Genomic DNA, 19,970 nt, shown 5'->3' with positions numbered 1-19,970 from the left:
CATGACTGAGGGTCATCTGGTTTGTCCACTTGTAATCTTCTTAACTAGATGACCCCGTAGGTAAATTTAGTTTTGCTTTCCACTAGCATCTTTAAAATACAACTTAGTACCTGACAGACTGTGGACACAGAGCAAAGGGATGGAGATAGGAGGTAAGCAGTTTGAGATTAATGGGCATCATTGTATAAATTCATGGGCAGAAATGGCTGGGGAACTCTTCAAGCTAATAAGTCTGCTCCTAATCCCCTTAAAGTAATAACACTTCTGCCCAGACACCTCTGGGCTCCTTGCCACACATTTCCATTAGACTGAAATTAACGGGTATGACCAGTGTTAGTAAGGAAAGGAAATCATCATAATTTCCAAAGACAAGAAGGCAACATACTTGTTCCTATAACATTGTGTCAGGGGATACGCTATTATTTCTGCTCTGAAAAGTTCCATGAACAAATCTGTTTACTGCAGGAAAGGGGAGAACCATGAAGTTAATATTTTTTTCCAAAGGAAGCACATTGCATAATAAAAATAACTTCATTCTATTACTTGAGTTTGACATACAGTCCTATGTACACTACTCAGAACTCATCTTCAGTTTGTGAATGGACTAGCAATTATAAACCAAGTTGAAGACTTGGGTGAAGTGAGCTCTAGTGGAAAGAAGAGTTGATTTTTATCTTTTACATTTCCACTTTAGGGTGGATAAATGTTTCTACAAGAATGGTGTGTTTTTTTAAAATATATTTTATTGATTTTTTACAGAGAGGAAGAGAGAGGGAGAGAGAGTTAGAAACATCGATGAGAGAGAAACATCGATCAGCTGCCTCCTGCACACCCCCCACTGGGGATGTGCCCGCAACCAAGGTACATGCCCTTGACCGGAATCGAACCTGGGACCCTTGAGTCCGCAGGCAGACGCTCTATCCACTGAGCCAAACCGGTTTCGGCAAGAATGGTTTTTAATAACAGCATATATCCTTATAATAGACATAGGGTTTTTTAAATGACAATTCATTATTGTAAAATAGTTGCACAGCACAGATTTGTGGGTTAAGTCCCTAAAATTGCAGGTGCGAGTGGCGAATGCCAGCCCCGATCACCCCTCAGGGCTTCTCCATCTCCCCCTGCTCCTGAGGGGTGATCGGGGCTGGCAGCCACCACTCGCATCCGCTGTCGGCTTCTGGCACCAGCCCTGATCGCTCGGCGCCATCAGCGGGTGCAAGTGGCGGCTGCCAGCCCTAATCTCCCCTGAGGGCTTCTCCACTTCCCCCTGCTCCTGAGGGGCGATTGGGGCAGCAGCCACCGCTCGCACCAGCTGATGGCACTGGCCCCTCTTGCACTCGCTGCTGACGCCAGCCCCAATTACTCCGCTCTGTCAATGCGTGCGAGTGGAGCCGGCGCCATCAGCACGTGGGAATGGCAATGGCGGGAGCAGGGCTGCTGGCAGACAGGGGACCAGCGGCCATGGTGGGAGGGGCTGGGCAGGGGTGCAGAGAATGGGCCAAGACCTGCCCCTGTGCCCACTGCAGCCTTGCAGCCCACAGTTCCTTTCAAGGTGCACAAATTCATGCACTGAGCCCCTAGTCTATATATATAAAAGCCTAAGCAGCCGTTCGACCATTTGACTGTTTGACTGGTAGCTATGACATACACTGACCACCAGGGGGCAGATACTCAATGCACAGGCATGGAAACATGGAACAAACTGATGAATCTCAGAGGGAAGCGGGGAGGGGAGAGGGCAGGAAGAGATTAACCAAAGATCTTATATGCATACTAGAGGCCCAGTGCATGGATTCGTGCACCGGTGGGGTCCCTCGGCCTGGCCTGTGGGGATTGGGCTGAAACCAGCAGTCCAACATCCCCCAAGGGATCCTGAATTACAAGAGGGTGCAGGGCAGGCCGAGGGACCCCACCAGTGCACAAATGTGTGCACTGGGCCTCTAGTATATATAAATCTCTTTTTAAAAATAGGAAAAATCTAGCTGAAACTGGTTTGGCTCAGTGGATAGAGCGTCAGCCTGCAGACTGAAGGGTCCCGGGTTCGATTCTGGTCAGAGGCATGTGCCTTGGTTGCGGGTACATCCCCAGTAGGGGGTGTGCAGGAGGCAGCTGATTGATGTTTCTCTCTCATCGATGTTTCTGACTCTCTATCCCTCTCCCTTCCTCTCTGTAAAAATCAATGAAAAATATATATATTGAAAAATAGGAAAAATCTAGGCATAAAAGACAAAACAGAGCTAACACTGAGCCTCTCCTGATGCTCTTTCTGTCCTGGTCTCTCCCAGCACTGAATGATGGACATCCATTCTCCTTCCTCACAAAAGACTGTCAGTGAAGCTCCTGGTTTCTGATCCAGTTGGCTATTGCTCTAGGTTGGCTATTGCTTAAAAGACAATTTTTTTTTTTGGGCGGGGGAGGCAGTCAGATATGGAAAGTAAATACTAAGTGCCAAGATAACCTATGGAAATCTGGGAATATTTAAAAGAAATTTTACCCAGGCTATTATTTCAGAACAATACAACACACCTAAACAGGACAAATTCACATAGCTCAAGAGTTAACTTTCTCATAATCTGGGGTCAGAGGGTTTTATCCAGAATTCTGCCATTTCCTAGTTCACTTTCTTTTTTTCTTTTTTTTTAATATATTTTATTGATTTTTTGCAGAGAGGAAGGGAGAGGGATAGAGAGTTAGAAACATCGATGAGAGAGAAACATCCATCAGCTGCCTCCTGCACGCCCCCTACTGGGGATGTGCCCGCAACCAAGGTATATGCCCTTGACCGGAATCGAACCTGGGACCCTTCAGTCCGCAGGCCGACGCTCTATCCACGGAGCCAAACCGGCTAGGGCCCTAGTTCACTTTCTAACTAGTGAGGTAACCTTTCTAAGTCTCAGACTCCTAATGTATAATATAGGGTGATATTATGCCACATGAAAAAATATAATATATATTAATACCTGCCTTATAGAATTGTTTAGAGGAATATTTATTTTAAAAAAGTAAAGCAATAATGTTTACTATCATGTTTTGCACACAGTAAGTACATAACAAATGCAAATTACGACTAGCTTCACTTTTCTTATAACCTCATCTTTAATGGGTAATTATGAGGCAACTTTTTACTTTTGCATGATAACAGGGTTTTGTCTCTAATTTTGAAAATGGGCACTACAATTTATTAAGTGTCTACTATCTGCCAGATATCTCATATACTGCATCTCATTTAAGCCTCAAAGGAACTCACTGAATATGTATGATCATTCTCACTTCATAAGTTAGAATCCTGAACTAGAGAAGTAAGCAACTCTCCAAGAGTTGCAAAAATTGTAACTTTAAACCTGGAATTAAATCCAGATATGTCTGATTTCATAGCCCATGTTCTAGGGGAGACATGGCAAATAGGTGTGTGTTTTTCTGTTTGCTTGGGGTTTTTTTAAAATATATTTTTATTGATTTCAGAAAGGAAGGGAAAGAGAGATAGAAACATTGATGATGAGAGAGAATCATGATTGATTGCCTCCTGCAGGCCCCATAGTGGAGATGGAACCTACAACCCGGGCATGTGCCCTGACCGGGAATCAAACCGTGACCTCCTGGCTCATAGGTCAACACTCAACCTCTGAGCCACACCAGCTGGGCTAATTCTTATTTCAAATTAAGACACAAGGTATCAAAGAACTACCAGATCATGTCAAAGGATTTAAGGTCCCACTTGCGAGGGCTCTTCCTGGCCAAAGATGAGACAACTTGAGCATCAGAAACAGTAATGACGACCATAAGTTGAAACACATAAAGTGTATTTAAATCACGAGTTCATTTTAATTCTTTCATTTTAAAAAAGTTCATTTGACATATGTTGAGGTTGCTAGGGCACCAGCTCATTATTCTGAAAATTGGAGAATCAAGTGAAAGAATCAAGCATTTGTCTTGCTTTTCCAGTATAAACTATCTGGGTGAGATATGCAAATACCTGAAGGAAAGCATTCCAGGAGATCATAAAGGACCTGAAAGGCACATGTCTGACATATCAAGACACAGCAGAGAGGCCGTGTGGGTAGACTTCTCTAACAAAAGGGCAGAGTATTGTTAGATGGCGTCAGAAGGGAAATCGGGGTGGAGTCAGTATGTGGAGTTTTCTAGGCCATTGTAAGGGCTCTGGCTTTTACTTTGAAAGAAACAGGAAGCTATTGCAGGATTTTGAACAAAGAAGTGACACAATCTGACAATTGGTTTAATAGAATCACTCTGACCGCTGTGTTGAGACTACACTGTAGGGGAGCCCAGCTGGTGTGGCTCAGTGGTTGAGCCCCGACCTATGAACCAGGAGGTTGCGGTTCGATTCCCAATCAGGGCACATGCCTGGGGTGCGGGCTCTATCCCCAGACGTGCAGGAGGCAGCCAATCAATGATTCTCTCTCATCATTGATGTTTCTCTCTCTCTCCCTCTCCCTTCCTCTCTGAAACCAATAAAAATACATTTTAAAAAAATAAATAAATAACCTAAAGGAGAAACAAGAGTAGAAGCCGGGAAACCAATCAGAAGTTTGCTATAATAATCCTGATGTTTGAAGTAAAATCTATTTGCCATCTCTGCCCTGGAACCAGAGCTTGAACCAAGATGGCAGCAGGGAAGGTGAGAAATGGTTGAATTCTAGATTTTTCTTGCAGGTAGACCTGGCAGGAGCTGCTGATGGACTGGATGTGAGGAACGTGAGAAAGAGGAAAAACAAGGATGACTCCAGGGCTTTAGCTGTGAGTAAGTGGAAGGCTGGTGCCTTCAATGGTGACGGAGAAGACCACAGAGGAGCAGGTTTGGGCAGAAGGTGGGGTGGGGAAGAATAAGAGCTCAATTTACATGTTAAGTTTGTGATGCTTATTACCCATCCAAGTGAAACGGCATCTGGATTTACGAGGTCTGGAGTCCAGGGGAGATAGATGTTTGGGTTCGAGATATATAGTCAAGAAACTGTCAATAAAAGGGAGTGTCCGCTGTGTCAAATCCTGCTGCCAGGTTAGGAAAGATGAGGACTGCGAACAGACCACTGGATTAAGCAACTTAGAAGCCACTGATGGGGGTGATAAGAGCAGCTTCACTTGCATGGCGAAGGCTGAAGGCTGACTGGAGAGAGGACAGGACCGTCAAGGCATTCCTTTTCAGTGCGCTGGAAAGTGAAGGGAAGAAACAGGATGGTAGCTGCAGGGGAAGGCAGGACCCAGAGAGGGTTTGTTTGGTTGGTTGTTTGGTTGGCTGGTTCGGCTTAGTTTGGTTTTTGTTGATAAAAATAGCATGTTTGTAGCCTGATGAGAAAGGTGTAGTAGAGGGTAAAATGATCAGGGCAGGAGAGAGAGAGAAAGGAAAGTTGCTGACGGGATGTCCCTGAGCAGGCAACACCGGATGGGAAAGGCTGGCTTTGCCAGGGCACAGACAGTTCAGCCGTGGTGCCCGGAGAGGAGGGAATGCATTGGGCACAGATGCAGGTAAGACACACGATGTGGTGGTGCCAACTGCTAAGGGCTCTGGGTGCACAAAGGGGAAACGCTGAAAGCGTACAGATGCCTTCAAGAACTTCAGATTTCCCAGAAGCAGTATTGCTGCTCTGACAGGCAGCTCCATCTTAGAGCTAGAAATCTTGCAGCTTTAGGCTCATTCTGGCCCTGGAGTCCATGGGATTAAGGCTATGTGGCCATCTGAAGTCCATGCCCACTGCCACCCCCCGCCCCCCCCCCCCCCCCCCCCCAGGGATTGCGATGCCAGAATTCTCTTCACCGGAACAAGCCATCTTCTGGAGCCCAGACACGCCTCTTCCCCTCTGTCCTGCTGAGCGCAGAGCTGACGTCTCCTATCCACTCCCTATTCCTCGGGGTGTGCACCCGTAGGCCTACAGGGTAGCCCCTGAGTGGCTGGGAGGCAGTGGGGCGGAAAGAAGCTTAGACAAGGGAGTAGGGGAGTCCATACACATATGTGTCACCCCCTTGAGTTACAGAGCAGAGCCACAGAGCCTCCATTTGAGCACTTCACACAGGGTGGGTCTGCTGAGAGGACTCGCCATCCATGGGAACAAAAGGAGCTGTCCTACACAAGCCATAACAAAGACTCACCGTGAAGCAGAAGGAGACCGTGTTATTTCTAATACCTCCGTCTGAGCCACCTTATGTTCTCCACTGGAATGCAGTAGAAGGAAGGAGGAAGATCCTTGGAGACTTTGCTGTGAGGCCCATCAATCTCTGGAAAGCCAGAAACGGAAGTGACATGGACCCCCAGGGAAAAGGAAAACTCAGATTTAGAGAGAAGGTGCTGGAAAAAACAACCTTGGGAATAGGGTTGCCAGATGAAATTTAGTGTGCAATATTCATGATATCCTTATACTTCAAGAAATTATTCCTTATTTATCTGAGATTCAAATGTAGCTGGGGCAGCCTGTATTTTTATTTGCTACATCTATCAGGAGAGGCAGCATCCCTCTGCTCGGGCTCATCCCTCTGCATCTTACCCCACCCCACCCCCACAGTCTCGCCTCTGTTATTCAGCAAACATGAGTAACAGTCAGAAGGGCAGACAGGAAGAAGCGAAGGAGGAGAAGAAAGAGAGAAGAAAGAGGCAAGAAAAGAAGGAAAGTGAAGGGAAGAAAGAATAGAGAGACAGAAAGAGAAAGAGACAGAAGGCATGAATCTAAAAAACGAAAACAAATAATTCCAGGGAAACAGATTTTTAAAAGTTAAATAGTTTCAAAGAAGTTACAAATATAACCTTACATTAGAAAGAGCTGGAAAAAAAATAATTCAAAGAAGAGCTTATGAAGCAATAGGAGATAAAAACCAGGCCAGCAGAGCTTAGGAAAGAAATGAGAAAAAAATAAAAATGTCACAGAGATAAAAAGCCACATTAGAGGCAATGAAAACAGAATAAACAAAATTTAAACACAGTTCTGGTGGATAGTATGTATAAGGAAATAAAATAAAATAAAGTAGAACAAATTACAGGGATGGTTCTTGTGAATATGTTATGAGTGGTAGAAACAGCAGATACAAAGTAGCTATTATATGTTTTTCTGAAGAAGAAAGCAAAACAAATGAAAAAATATTTAATAACAGTGATAATGAAATAAGAGCTATTTATTTGAGCACTTACTATGTGCCTGGCATCATTCTAAAAGTTCTGAGGATGATCTCATTTAATCCTCATAACAACCTACTAGGTACTATTATCCTCCCCATTTTACAGATGAGAAAATTGAAGCAGAGAGAAGTTAAGTAATGTCCTTAAAGTCACACAGTTAATGGTAGAGCCAGGATTTAAAACTAGGCAGCCTGATTCTTTAATCTTAAATACTCAAAGCATTTCTAAAACCAGGAAAGTCTTGAAACTGCAGATCTATAGAGCCTATCTTATCCCGGGAGTATCTGGGTCGGGATAGCTAACATTAGTTCTTCTCATAGTATAGTGACTAAAATTAAAGGGTAAGGAATGATGGGAGCATCCAAGTGGAAAAAGCAGGTCACAGACAAGGGAAAATATCGGATGGGCCTCACACTTCACCATAACCCAGCTTGATGGTAGATGATAGTGCTGCAACGTGGAACACAGGAAGTGGAACCTGAAAAACTGATAGCAAGCCACGTTGTCCGATAAGTATAAAGGTTAATGAGAAATCTACTCAGCATGTAAGATTTCAGGAAATTCAGTACCAGTTTGTGTCATTTCCCTGGTTTAGACCATTCAAGACTGTGGGTTAAAGTCTAAACTCTATGGTCAGTTTTTTCAAATTCTTTCACAGTCTCTCTTCTACCTGCCCTTCCGTCTTATCTGGGGCCCCTTGTTCCAGAGCCTTTGCTTTACTGAACATCATGTTCCATTCTAAACCTTCCTTCATTGTTCTCAATTCCACCACACTTACCAGACACCTCTGATGTTGCAAGCCCTGTGCTAGGCGGCTGATCATCTGGTGGGGAAGTCAGAGGACACACCAGTGACATAGGATGCATGCCACAAAGGGAGAAGCATAGTGTGCTGTCTAGGACACCAGAGAAGGCCATCCTGAAAAATAATGGCATTTCAGCTGAAGGATGAGGTAAAATTAATGGGCAAACAGGGGCTTGGAGAGAATTGCAAGCAGAAGGAAAAGACCCAGAGGTGAGAGAGGGTATATCTATGAAGAACTAAAAATACGTAGTTATGGCTAGAGTATAGCGATCAAGGGAAGAGTGGTACGAGATGTGGCTGCAGAAGAAGCAAAGGAGAGCTGACCAGCTACACCTGCAGGTCATGTGAATGCCTCTGTGTGGGCTTCTATAGTCACAACTGTTTCCTGTTTGTATTCAGTAAGTTATTAATAACGAAGTCTATGAAGACTGCTGAGGGCAGGGCTCTAAGCCCATAGCACCCACCACGGTGGGGTCTCCTCTGACTCACCGGGTGCAATCTCACAGACCTACTGATGTCTAGGTCCACAAGGAGACAGCTGGGAGACCTCATCTACCTACATCCCCCGTGAATGCACCTTCACGTGACAAGGACGTTCTGTATCTTTTGAAAATTGAACTCTTCATTGTAGAAGAGTTTCAGGCTTACAAAACAGTTGAAAATATGGAACAAGAGTTTCCACGTGTCTCCCACACACTTTCCCCTTTTGTTAACATCTTACCTTAGTATGGTCCATTTGTCACAACTAATAAACCAATAGATACGTAAGTATTAACTAAAGTTCATACGTTATCCCTGTTTCCTTAGTTCTTACCTAATGTTCTTTCTTTGTTGTTGTTGTTGTTCCAGGGTCCCATCCAGGACATCATACTACATTTAGTCATCGTGTCTCCGTAGGCTCTTCTCACCAGTGACAGTTTCTCAGACTTTCCTTGTTTTTAGTGACCTTCACAATTTTGATGAGTACTGGTCAGGTGTTGACCTAGATCTCTTTTTTCCTCCTTTCATACTGTACTAGAGGCCCAGTGCACGAAATTCATGCACGGGTAGGTTCCCTAGGCCTGGCCAGCAATCAGGGCCGATCGGGGCCTTCTGGCTGCCAGCCAGGGCCTTCCTTCCCCCAGCTGCCAGCTGCTGACTGAAGCCTTCCTTCGTTCCACGCTGCCCCCTGCAGGTCAGCGCACGTCAAAGTGAGTGGTCAAACTCCCGATCGGTCAAACTCCTGAGGGGACAATTTGCATATTAGCCTTTTATTATATAAGATTCTTTGGAAGGAAGACACTATGCACAGCCCACACATGAGGGATAGGAGATATGCCCCACCTCCTTGACAACCAAGTATCTACATACATAATTTGGAATGCTCCTGAATAGGAAATTTATATACTCTCTCTTATTTATTTCTTATTCAATCATTTCTATAAATCAGTGTGGACTCATGGGTATTTATTTTATACTAAAGGCCTGATGCACAAAATTCGTGCATGGGTAGGGTCCCTAGGCCTGGCCGGTGATCAGGGTCGATCTGTGGGGTGATCAGCAGGGCAATCAGGGGGCCCCCGCTGGCACCCGCCTTGGCCGGCCTGGTGCCACCTGCTCGCCGGCCCCGTCCCCCCGCTGCAGCCGCCAGTCGTCTCCCTCTGTGGGGCGACCAGCAGGGCAATGGGGGGGGGGGGGGCCTGCTGGCACCTACCTTGGCTGGCCTAGGGCCTGTGGGCTGGGGGCAGCTCCTGCGTTGAGCGTCTGCCTGCTGGTGGTCAGTGCGCATCATAGCAACTGGTCAATTTGCATATTAGGCTTTTATTATGCAGGATTTATTTACACTCTGGGTTATAACCTGGTGCCACATATTTGTTTTGTTGCTAAATTTGGCCATTAGGAGCTCTTTCAATTGGCTTCTATGTCCCTTTCACATACCCACATTGGTGTGGTTTGTTTTTTTTTTAATTTCTTTATTGATTAAGGTGTCACATATTTGTCCTCATCCCCCCATTCCCATCCCACACCCCTCCCCATGGATGCCCCAACCCTCTGTTGAACTTAAGCATTGGTTAGGCTCATATGCATGCACACAAGACCTTTGGTTGATCTCTCCCCCCTCCCCCCACCCTCCCCTATCCTCCCTCTGAGGCCCGATAGTCCGATCGATGCCTCCTTGTTTCTGGTTCTGTTCTTGTTCATCAGTCTATGTTGTTCATCATTTCCCCTAGATGAGCGAAATCATGTGTCACTAGAGATATACTTATAAGAATTGAATGTGCGACGAGCAATAATAGTTATGCTGACAGGCAAATGAATCAGTCTGTAGTGAGTTTCTTTCTGGTCCAACAGTTCTTTTGAGACCCAATATCAATGTCCACCAGTTCCTTATGAGTACATGTCGGCACTGACCCCTCAGCTCTGGATGGTGGACAAATGGTGGTAATGCAGGTCCGACTCCCTCTGGTTTGGTCTCGGCCGGATCCAGGGGCACGGCTTCACCCGGATCCAGGGGCCCACGGCCTCACCCGGACCTGGGATCCAGCCTCACCCGGATCTAGGGGCACACGGCCTCGCCCAGACCCAGGATTCAGCTTCATCCGGACCCAGGGGCGCATGGCCTCACCCGGACCCAGGGGCGCGTGGCCTCTCCCAGACCCAGGGTCGCGTGGCCTCACCCGGATCCAGGGGCCCACGGCCTCACCCGGACCCGGGACCCAGGCTCACCCGGATCCAGGGGCCCACGGCCTCACCCGGACCCGGGACCCAGGCTCACCCGGATCCAGGGGCCCACGGCCTCACCCGGACCCGGGACCCAGGCTCACCCGGATCCAGGGGCCCACGGCCTCACCCGGACCCGGGACCCAGGCTCACCCGGATCCAGGGGCCCACGGCCTCACCCGGACCCGGGGCCAGGCTCACCCGGATCCAGGGGCCCACAGCCTCACCCGGACCCGGGGCCAGGCTCACCCGGATCCAGGGGCTCACGGCCTCACCCGGACCCGGGACCCAGGCTCACCCGGATCCAGGGGCTCACGGCCTCACCCGGACCCGGGACCCAGGCTCACCCGGATCCAGGGCCCACGGCCTCACCCGGACCCGGGACCCAGGCTCACCCGGATCCAGGGCCCACGGCCTCACCCGGACCCGGGACCCAGGCTCACCCGGATCCAGGGGCACACGGCCTCGCCCAGACCCAGGATTCAGCCTCACCTGGACCCAGGGGCGCATGGCCTTGCCCGGACCCAGGGTCACGTGGCCTCACCCGGACCTGGGGCCCAGCCTCACCCTGACCCAGTTCCCAGCCTCACCCGGACCCAGGGGCACGCGGCTTCACCCGGATCCGGGACCCAGCGGGGTTTCATCTTCTTGATCCCAATTCCTGTTGGTCAATTCCCTCTCAGCAATTCCTTCGGCCATTTTCTCAGAGTTCCAGGGCAGCCACCGCAGAACTCGTTGGGCGGCGAGCTCGGCGAAACTCCGGTGTGCCCGGTGCGCGGCGGCGGGCTGGTCCGGGGTGGCTGCGTCGGCCCTTGGGTCTACAGCGGTGGCCGGTCGCCGAGCGTGCGCACCTGGCCGCTTCCGGGGCGTTGAGATTCTTGAAGGACTCGGAGGTCAGCAAGCGCGTAGTCTCCCACCCCATGTCTCCCATGGGCTCGTCTGTCCGTGCTCGGCAGCGAGTGAAGCCTTCCCCTCAGCCGGAGACCGCTGGGGGAACTGCGCCAAGCACGATCCAGGCTGCCATTGTGTCGCCTGAGCCGTAGTTTTTAAAGTGTGGTCTTTGGGTCACCGGCATCAGCTTCATCCCGCGTACCCCTCTCTTTTATTCTAGCTGTAGAGCATCTGCTCAGTCAGCCCTCTGGTGGTTCTGGATGGTGTCTGCTCTGCTCTCCCGTCGTAGTCTCAAAATTGTTGTGGTAGGCAGCAATCAGGCTTCTGCCCTATGCCTCCATCTTGGTCCTTGTTTGTATAGTTAAGTCTTGATTGTTGTTGGTGTCACTGGGAGGAATTGTCCTCCAGGCCAATTGGCCGTGCGGACCCTCTGTGTCTATAAAGGAAGAGTTGCTGTGCGGGAGACACGTTTATGTGCCGGGTCTTGGTGCAGCAAGGCTTTGGCGCTCACTGCGTCTGCCTCTTGAATGTGTCCCTTATGGGAGTGGTTGAAATCTGGTGTCATCTCACACCGACCACTAGATGCCTTCGTTTCTGGGTCTCCAATGGAGTGTAGGTCAGCTACTGCCTGTGGCCCCTCAGCAGGAATTACAGCATCCCTTATATTCGTGACCTGTTTCGGTGTCTTCCCCTTTTGGCTGCCTCCCTATCGCTCAGCTTCCCCAATCTCCCTAGGTGGTCGCTCTTGATACCCCCCTTTGTGGGCTGAGTGCAAAGTCTTGGTGTTGTTAAGCCTTGATTGCTGTTGGTACACTGGGAGGATGTGACCTCCAGTCCAATTGGCTGTGAGGATCAGCTGTGTCTATGCCGGGAGACAGCCCCATTCAACTAGACTTGCAAAATTGTAAAAGCCTCTGTGTTCAGCTTGGATGGGGCGGAGTTACAGGGCGGAGCCTACTGCCTTGGCTTCCCGTCAGCCCCGCCCTATGAGGTTCCTGTGTCCCTCTGTACTCCCAGCAAACACCTCTGAGAGAAAAGCGCCCTGGAGTTTCGCGCGCTGCCAAACAGTCTAGTCTCTCCCCCAATGAATCTGGATTCCCAGATTCTCGCCCGGAACTGGGTTTCCGTGTAGTCAGAATTGGGGCTCACCACAGTCTGGCGCTTTTGTCTCCTTCCCTCCAGGGCGACTCAGCGGCACAGTCAACAGCCCATCCTCTGCGCACAATCCCCTGCGCGCCTCCGGTGCTCTGCTCTTCGCCGCCTCTCTGCACCTCTGCCCCACAGCCCAGCTTTCCCCAGCATGAGCCTGGCTTCCCCAGGTCTTTCCCGGGACTGGGGTTCAGTGCAGTTGGAACTGGGGGTTCAGCACAGTCCGGAGCCCTTGTCTCCCTCCCGCTAGGGCAATCCAGCGGCACAGGCAACAGACCCTCCTCTGCGCACATTCCCGTGCGCGGCTCCGGCGCAACTCCTCCGTGTCTCCGCCCCACAGCCCAGACTCCCCCAGCATGAGCCCGGCTTCCCAGGGTTTCGCCCGGAACTGGGGTTCAGTGCAGTCGGAGCTGGGGTTCAGCACAATCTGGCACTTTTATCTCCTTCCCGCCAGAGAACGCCAGCCAGGCCGTCAGCCGCCCCTTCCTCTCCGGCTCCGTCTTCCCCGCACGCGCGCGGGCTCGTGTCTCCGCCCGTGTCTCCATACCTCAAGCTTTTACGGCTTCCCTGATTTTCCTTGTGGTCCTCTCTTTCCTTCTAATTGTGGGCATTTCAGTCAGCCAGCTTTCCTGTGGTTCTGGATGATGTCCGTTTTGATTTTTAGTTGTGTTTTTGAAATTGTTGTGCCCAGCTGTAGGTTAGGTGTTTAACCTATGCCGCCATCTTGGTTTTTTTTCTGGTGTGGTTTTTGAGTACTTCCTTACCTTCTGAAACTACAAAACGCTACAGGATCATCACATATATACCTTGCCTCAGCTCTAGAATCAGCCATTTCTCTAGGGTCCCTTGCTCCTTTTAGTGGAGAATAGTATTAGAAACCAAGATCTGGATGTTGAGTATGCTCATTGCTACTGGGATGTCATTGCTTCTAGCCCCTCTTAGCTGACAGAGAAAGAAAATAATTGTGTGTGTGTACTGACACATATATGCACACATACCCACAAATATTTCTTTATGTATCCATCTGTATTTATATTAAGCTAAACATGAGTCCATACTGATGTCTCTAATTCTAATTCTTGACTACATGCACAGATCATTCTACCATTTGCCTCTTTGTTTATCTGTAACCTCCCACTCCAACCATCAGAAATGTGGCTTCCGCCATCTGCCATTCATTTACTAGTACTTACTTCCAGTATATACTTTTAATAATTTCAGGATTGTTCACTCATACCTCCAGGAGAAACAACTTGACCAACTAAAGCACAATGCTATGTACAGCTCCTTTTGCCTTTGGTCTTAGTTCCCATTCATTTCCTAAGTTAGGTCAGTACCTGTGCCCACCCCAACTCCTTGAAATAGTTATATTCTTTTCTCACAGTCTGCATTCCATCCTAGGATCCCCAACCTCCTAAATGATTTTTAAAATTTGATACATTAAGTTTCACTGAATGTGTTATGCCCTAGCCTATGAGTTTTGCCCTAGCCAGTTTGGCTCAGTCGATAGAGCATCAGCCCACAGACTGAAGGGTCCTGGGTTTGATTCCAGTCAAGGGCATGTACCTTGGTTGCAGGCTCCATTCTGGCCCGGGTAGGAGCACATGAGGGAGGCAACCAATTGATGTCTCTCTTATATCAATGTTTCTTTCTCTGTGTGTCTCTCCCCCTCCCTTCCACTCTCTCTAAAAACTCAATGGAAAAATATCCAAAAATAATAATAAACAACAACAAAATGAAGTTCAATGAGCTTTAACACATGGTATGTATTTACTATTACAGTGCCATACAGAATATTTAACACCATAAAAAAATCTGTACTGCACCTATCAACCCTTCCCCACAAAAAAACAAAAACAAAAACAAAAAAAACCTTGGGCAACAACTGATCTGTTTACCATCTCTATAGGTTTGTCTTTTCCAGAATGTCATATTAATGGAATCCTATAAAATAAAAGGGTAATATGCAAATTGACCCTAATGGCAGAATGACCAGAACAACCGCTGGACCAATCACTATGAGGCGCACTGAATACCTCTTGGTCCCTTCCCCCAGCCGTCAGGCACCGATCACCCAATGGCGAATGGGGAACTGGGGGTGGGTGGCAGCAGGGGGCGGGGCTGGCTGCGGGCAGCTGGGGAAGATGGACGATCGCAGGCCAGGCCTAGGGACTGTACCCACGCACGAATTTCGTGCACCGGGCCTCTAGTTGTTTATATACATGTAGCCTTTTCAGACTAGCTTAATTTTCTTAGCAATATACATGTAAGATTCACCCATGTTTTTGCCTGGTTGATTGCTCATTTCTTTATATGATTGAATACTATTCCTTTGTATGGATATACTATAGTTTGCTTATGCTTTCATCTATTGAAGGGTATATTAATTGCTCCCAGTTTTGGCAACTATGAATAAACCTGCTATGAACATTTGCATGAAGGTTTTCTGTAGACATAATTTTTCAATCAGTTTGGTAAATACTTAGGAGCATGATTGCTGAACCATATGGTAAAATTATGTTCAGCTTTGTACACTTTAATATTTATTATTTCCTTCTTCTGCTTGGTTGGGGCTTAACTTGTTCTTTTTATTCAAGTTCCTTAAGGTGGGAAGCTAGGTTATTTATTTGAGATCTGCCTTCTCTTTTAATGTAGTTGTTTATAGCTATAAATTTCCCTCTAGCACTACTTTTGCTGAAGTCCATACATTTGGGTATGTTGTGTTTGCTTTCTCTTTTTTTTTCCAGCTTTATGGAGATATAATTGATGTATAACATTGTGCAAATTCAGAGTGTACAATGTGTTGATTTGATACTCTTATATATTGTAAAATTCTTGCCACCATGCCATTAGCTAATGCCTCCATCATGTCACATAATTACCATTTACTTTTTGCAGTGAGAACATTTAGGATCTACTATCTTTGCAACTTTCAAGTATATACTACGGTATAATTAACTTTGATCACCATGCTGTACATTAGGTCCCAGAACTTATTTATAATTTGAAGTTTGTACCCTTTGACCAACATTCCCCATTTCTCTCATCTCCGGTAACTGTTGTATTTTCATTTTCATTTATTGCAAGATATTTTCTAATTTCTCTTGTGATTTCTTCTTTGACCATTGGTTGTTTAAGAGTGTGTTGTTTAATTTTCACATATTTGTGAAGTACCTAGACTTCCTTCTATTATTGATATCTACATTCATTCCATTGTAATTGCAGAAGATACTTTGAATGATTTCTATCACTTTAAATTTATTGAGATTTGTTTGGTGGCATAACATATGATCTATCCTGTAGAATGCCCCACGTGCACTTGATAGGAATATGCATTCTTTTGTTGTTGGGTGGAGTGTAGTATATGTCTATTAGGTCTAGTTATTTCATAGTGTTGTGCAAGTCCTCTGCTTATGTCTAGCTCTTCTATCCATTAATGAAAGTGGGGTGTTGAAGTCTCCAACTATTATTTTTGAACTATTTCTTCCTTCAATTCTGTCTGTCATATAATATGGGGCTCTGTCATTAGGTGCATATATATTTATAATTGCTACATCTTCTTGATGGATGCACCCTTTTATCAATGTATAATGTCCTTTGACGTTTGAAACAATTTTTGACTTAAAGTCTATTTGGTCTAATATTAGTATAGCCATCTAGCTCTTTTTTGGTTATTACTTGCCATAGCATAATATTTTTCATCCTTTCATTTTCAATGTATTTGTGCTTTTAGATCTAAAGTGAGTCTATTATAGACAGCATGTAGTTGGATCATTTCAAAAATTCATTCTACCATCTCTTCCTTTTAATTGGAGAGTTTAATCCATTAACATTTAATTAATTACTGATGAGGGAGGAGTGACTGCTACTGTGTTTCTATTTGTTTTCTATATGTCATATATTTTTTGTTCCTCAATTCCTCTATTACTGCCTTATTTTGTGTTTCATAGATATTTTCGGGTATACTATTTTACTGCTATTTTCTTAATAATTACCTGGTGATTACAATTAACACCTTAATTTATAAGATTTTAATTCAAATCCAACTTAGTTTCAGTAGTATACAAAAACTTACCTTCTATGTAGCTCCTCCCCTTTATGTTGTTATTGTCACAAACTAAATCTTTATATACTATGTGCCCATTAATATATATTTGTAATTTTGGTTTGATGCATTTGTCTTATAAATCATATAGAAAGAGTTACAAACTAAAAATACATTAATATTGACTTTATGTAATTATTTTTACCAATGTTCTTTATTTCTTCATGTGGACCTGGAAGTACTGTTTAGTGTCCTTTCATTTCAGCTAGAACTTCCTTTAGCATTTCTTGTAGAGCAGGTCTATTGGCTCTCTCAGAGTTTATGTGGGTATGATTTAATTTCTCCATCTTGAAAGGATAGTTTTGCTGGACATAGAACTATTGGTCATCTTAGACTGCTAGGGCTACCATAACAAAATACCACAGACTGGATAGCTTAAACAGAAATTTTTTCTTCTCCCAGTTCTGGAGGCTGGAAGTCCAGGGTTAAAGTGTCAGGCAGGGTTGATTTCAGGTGAGGCCTCTCTCCTAGGCCTACAGACAGCACCTTCTCACTATATCCTCACATGGCCTTTTCTCCATATATGGCATGCCTGAGACAGGTCGCTGGCATCTCTATCAAATTAGGGCCCATCCTTATGACCTTATTTATTCTCCTACTAAAATGAAGCATTTTTTCTTTATTGAGTTGCTCTGCTTTGTCGTAAACTTTCCTTTGGATCCCAGACCTCCTCTCTCCCCTAAAGTTTATTCTGAGAGTTTTGCCAGCTTATTCATTACTTTTGTGAAGGAATGGACTTTTGGAGTTCTCTATTTTGCCATTTCACTGATCTCTCTTTTGCCCATTTTTAAATTGGTTTGTTTGTTTTCTTCCTGTTGAGTTTTAAGAATTCTAAGTATATTTTGGATACAAGTCATTTCTCTGATATGTAAATGGCAAATATTTTCTCCCATTGACTTGTTTGGTGTGTTTTTTCATTCTCTTAACAGTGTCCTTTGCAGAACAAAAGTTTTTAATTTTAACGAAATCCAACATCCATTTTTTTAATTTCTTTCATCGATCATACTTTTGATGTATCTAAGACCTCATTAACAAACTCAAAATCTTGTAGATTTTATCATATGTTGTCTTCTATAAGTGTTATAGTTTTGCACTTTATATTTAGGTCTATGAACCATTTTGAATTAAGTTTTGTAAAGGGTGTAAGGTCTGTGTCTACATTCATTTTTTTCTTTTTGCATATAGATGTCCAATTATTCCAGTAATATTTGTTGAAAAGACAAATATTGAATTGCCTCTGCAACTTTATTAAAAAATCATTTGACTATATGTGTGTCACTCTATTTCTGGGATGTCTATTCTGTTTCATTGATTTATGTGCCTATTACTTGTCAACACCATGATACTTGATTATTGTAGGTTCACAGTAAGTCTTAAAAAGAATAGTGTGAGTGTTCTAATTTTATTCTTCTCATTCAATTTTGTGTTGGCTATTCTATGTTTAGACCTGTATTTTTTACTTTAATTATTTTATTCAAACACACCATAGCAGAACAACTACCAAGCATGGTGATCTTTAAAGTGTGTAATATTAGGTACATGTGTTTGAGAAAAAGGAATAAAGGATCTCTTGCTAGGAAATCATGAAAAACAACAGGAAAGTTTGTTTAAAAGACATAAGGAAGGGCAGAAAAGTTATGAGGCTTGCTATTCTAAACCACTGTGGAATATGTGGAATTAACACTACTGTCCTAGCTCCCTAGACTCCATATATTATTATCAGTTAAAAGACTTGGTTAGATCAATGCTTGAATTTGTGACTCTATTCACTGTCACAAAAACCACTCATATCACCTTACTCATCACAAAGATCTAATTTTACTAGAATATAAAATCTCCCAAATAAACCTTTAAAAATAAAAGAACTAAAAGTGTTAGAATTTTTATCCAAAAGTAATATTTCTGACAAAAATCATATAAGAGATAGAGGGCATGTGCTGGGGGGTGGGGAGGCCGGGGGGAGGTCAATGGGGAAAAAAGGAGACATATGTACTAGTATTTGTAATACTTTAAGCAACAACAAAATAATAATTTTTTTTAAAAAAAAAGAGATAGTCTTTCACAGTCCATACTAGTTTATCCAATGAAGAAATTTTAAAATGAATTTGTTGCTAAGATGAACAAGTGCCTTATACTTATTTCTGATATTTCTGGGAAACTTGCGTAAATCTGAGAGCCACTGTGACATTGATTCTTCAAAGGACTGTAAAAATTTCCTCAGCTTACGGGGCCATTCAAAGCTGCTACTGAATTAATGTTCCTGATTCCTAATGAGTCAAAGTACTCAGAATGATAGATTTTCAAACAAGCCAGAAAGCTCAAGGAAATTCACTTTTATCACCATTTAAAAAGAAACTTAATGCTCATTTCTTTCCCTGGGTAATATAAATTTTAGTGTCTTCTCTTTAGTACTAAGTGTTTCAGGATCTTCAGGAAATGTTAAGTGTTAGGACTAAAACAATATGACATTAAAATAATCAGTGGGGATTCCACTTGAAATAACTTGGTCTCTATTTAAGGATAACCATCTATCTAATCTCTTCCTCAGAAGACAATACAGCAAAGTAGCATTATATGTTCAATTATCTAACATCTCATTTCCTATTCCTCCAAAACACAGGAACTCTTTCTTAAAGGTTCTCTAATAAGAGGACTTTTTCTGTTGGATGCTATTAAAATTTCTTTTGTGTGTTTTAATTGGGAAAGAACAGTGTTAATGTTAGTGGTCTCTAAAATAGGACTTCATTTATTTTTAAATGTGTTTGGGAGCGAAGTGAGTCATTCTTCAATTTCCTTAAAAGAAACTAGGATGAGTCCTTTCTTTAACACAAATTAATGCCAAACTCATTTTGAAAGTGGCATATTGTGACTTACTGGTAATAAATATTGGTTTGTTTTGCCCATTTTGACACTAAAAGCCAACATGAATTTTGCTTTATCCTCTTAGCAGCTGAGTAGATGTTAATTTAGCAAAGTTCTTTTACTTATTTGCCTCATTCAGTCATTGATAACAACTTTAGGCTAAAAAAAAAAATCTGCTGCTTATTACTAATAGTAACAAAGGTAGAGAGGGCTAACGTGTCAATGGATATTAATTAAGGTAGCCAAATTACACTTGGCATCACAAATTATGTCACATTTTTATTAGGGCCCAAATTTTACTCCTTAATTACTTCCTATGGATCATGATTCCTTGCAAAG

The sequence above is a fragment of the Cnephaeus nilssonii genome, assembly GCF_951640355.1.
Source record: "Cnephaeus nilssonii genome assembly, chromosome: 6".
Classification (NCBI taxonomy): Eukaryota; Metazoa; Chordata; class Mammalia; order Chiroptera; family Vespertilionidae; genus Cnephaeus; species Cnephaeus nilssonii.
This window is presented reverse-complemented; position numbering follows the sequence as displayed.